The sequence below is a fragment of the Atta cephalotes genome, assembly GCF_000143395.1.
Source record: "Atta cephalotes unplaced genomic scaffold scaffold00013, whole genome shotgun sequence".
In the NCBI taxonomy this organism is placed as follows: Eukaryota; Metazoa; Arthropoda; class Insecta; order Hymenoptera; family Formicidae; genus Atta; species Atta cephalotes.
Genome location: NW_012130077.1, coordinates 5,936,013 through 5,938,475, shown reverse-complemented (window position 1 = coordinate 5,938,475; position 2,463 = coordinate 5,936,013). Strand labels below are relative to the sequence as shown.

At 25.3% G+C, this 2,463-nt stretch overlaps 1 protein-coding gene across 1 annotated transcript in view; it reads right to left on the bottom strand.

The window, feature by feature from the left end:
- LOC105617731 overlaps window positions 1-2,463 on the bottom strand; it is a 22,097-nt gene that overhangs the window by 15,909 nt on the left and 3,725 nt on the right. The window lies entirely within an intron of this gene.

The window sequence follows — 2,463 nt, the reverse complement described above, 5'->3', positions numbered from 1 at the left end:
GAGAGAGAGAGAGAGAAGAAAAAAGAACAAGACAGGGATTTCCCAAAATGAATCACAAGTTAACATTTGGTGGGATCAATTTACAGTGAATTACATTTCGTTACTTCATGTAACTGTACAAATTTATGTACTCTTTTTTTCACAAGTTCATATATGTACATAAAATTAAATTTCAACAATAATAGAAATTAAAATTCGATATTAAAACTAATTCTAATATTCTAATATATTATTCTATAATATCATTCTAATATTAAAACTATAATATCAATAATAATAATTATATTAAGAAAATCTCGAATTTTAAACAATACAAAAAGATAAATATAGTAGGCTAATGATAGTCAGCAATTTTATTTTAAAAAATTTATATTTAATATTTAATATTTTTCAAAATAAAGAAGACATCAATCTAATATCTGATTATTGATTGTTCACTAAATAATAGCGTCGTTAATCATTGCTGATTTCTTATTAGCATATTTATCTTTTTGTATTGTTTATAATATCAACTTCTTACATCTGAAAATGACATGCATCAGTATCAATAACAAAATTATTATTAATAGATGTGAGAAATAAATTCTTTACATATATCTCATTATATAGAGTATAGAAAAAATTGGGATTCTGAAATATCTCGAGAAAAATAAGTTTTACAAAAAATATTTCAATTAAAAATTGTGTGTTTTAAGGAACGCATTACATGACAATGTGAATGTGACCATGTGAATAGTATTGTTCAAATTATATAAAAAATCACTTTAAAATTTTGAAGTGGAAGTTCCCATTTTTCATTTTTACATTTTTTTATAACTGACTTCAAAAGCTTTTCAAAACACTATAATAAAGTTAGTTTTCATTAAAAATTTTTCGAGTTATAGGACTTGAAAGTTACCATCGACATTAGTATTTTTCAAGATGACTTAGGGTATGATCAACGCAATGTTGCAAACATTTTGAAGCGTTTTTTAATTGGTCAATTTGTTAAACCTTATTGTTTATCAAATAGTAAAGAAAGATACAGTATGCGCTTCAAGCGTAACTTGAAATGCACCCAAGATCAAGGTGATTACATCGAGGTGACTCTAACCAACATTCAAAGATTTTAGCCATTAGTCAGACATTTTGGATAATGTTAATCCTTAGTACACATCTTAGTTTTTGGCATCTTTACTGTATACGTTCGGTCATTCGTGGATTAATTTTCATCACTTTTACAAGTATATGTAAATTATTAAACATTTTTACATATATTTTGATATCTTTAGAAAGTATCTGTACAGTTATATATTCATAACAAATAATAATAGATAAATTGTTATAATTAACTAACAAATATAGTTAACAAAATGAGAAAAATACACTGTTTCGTATAAAAATGTAAAACTCTGAAACAAAAATGTTTACAAATATAGTTCAATATCTTAAAATTAATATCCCAAACTACAAAAAAAAATAGTTTAAGTGTCGACTATCCAAAAAAATTTAGTTATTAAGTAACCTGAAAATATTTTTTTAATATGCATGAATGGCTATAAATCGAAGATATATTGCATTTACATTTTAAATAATGCATTTTATTATTGCTATTTTGTTAAAAAAACTTATAATTTATTAAGAAAATGTTCTTTATAATATTACAGACAACGTAATAATATTACTGACAATGTTTAGCAGGGTGTCAAAAATCATGTTTACTAAGCTAATATGTTCTAGGGTTAAATTCTTTTTTTAATAATTCGCGAAATATTCCCGCAATACACTCGAGAATTAGTTAAAAACAAAGAAAAAACAAATTTTTTAATTACAAAAAAATACATTCTGTACACATTGGGTCATTTGTAACCCAGAGATGAATTTCGGAGTTATGCCAGTTAAAGGATACGTACAAATTGAGATCGACAACGCACAAAACTTGTTCTCTAGATGCCAAACGTTTTTTAGAAAAAAAATGCGCAGGACATAAATGATCCAAAAGTGCATATTAAGGGTTAATATCGATAATTTTCAAGTTTCAAAATTTCAAAAGTTTCTTAATAAAAAATAATTTTCTTAAAAAACTCAGTCAGTTACATGAATGTGCAATAAAAAGTAAGTACTTCCATTTCAATATTTCAAAGTGATTTTTACATGATCTTAACAACGTTATTCAAGATCACATTGCCATATAAGGCGTTACTTAAAACCCTATAACTATTAATTTAAATATATTTTTCGAGACAAGCTCCCGATACTTTTTCCGTATTCTATTTATAAAATTATATGAAATAAAAATTAAAAAGTATAAAAACCAATTCTTTTGCGTTCTTTATCATATTTACTAAAGCGAGAGAGAGAGAGAGAGAGAGAGAGAGAGAGAGAGAGAAGAAAGAAAAGGAAAGGAGAGAGAAGAGATAGAGAGAAGAAAGAAAGAAAGAGAGGAGAGAGAGAGATAGTTAGTTAAGTAAGTAGTACTAACTA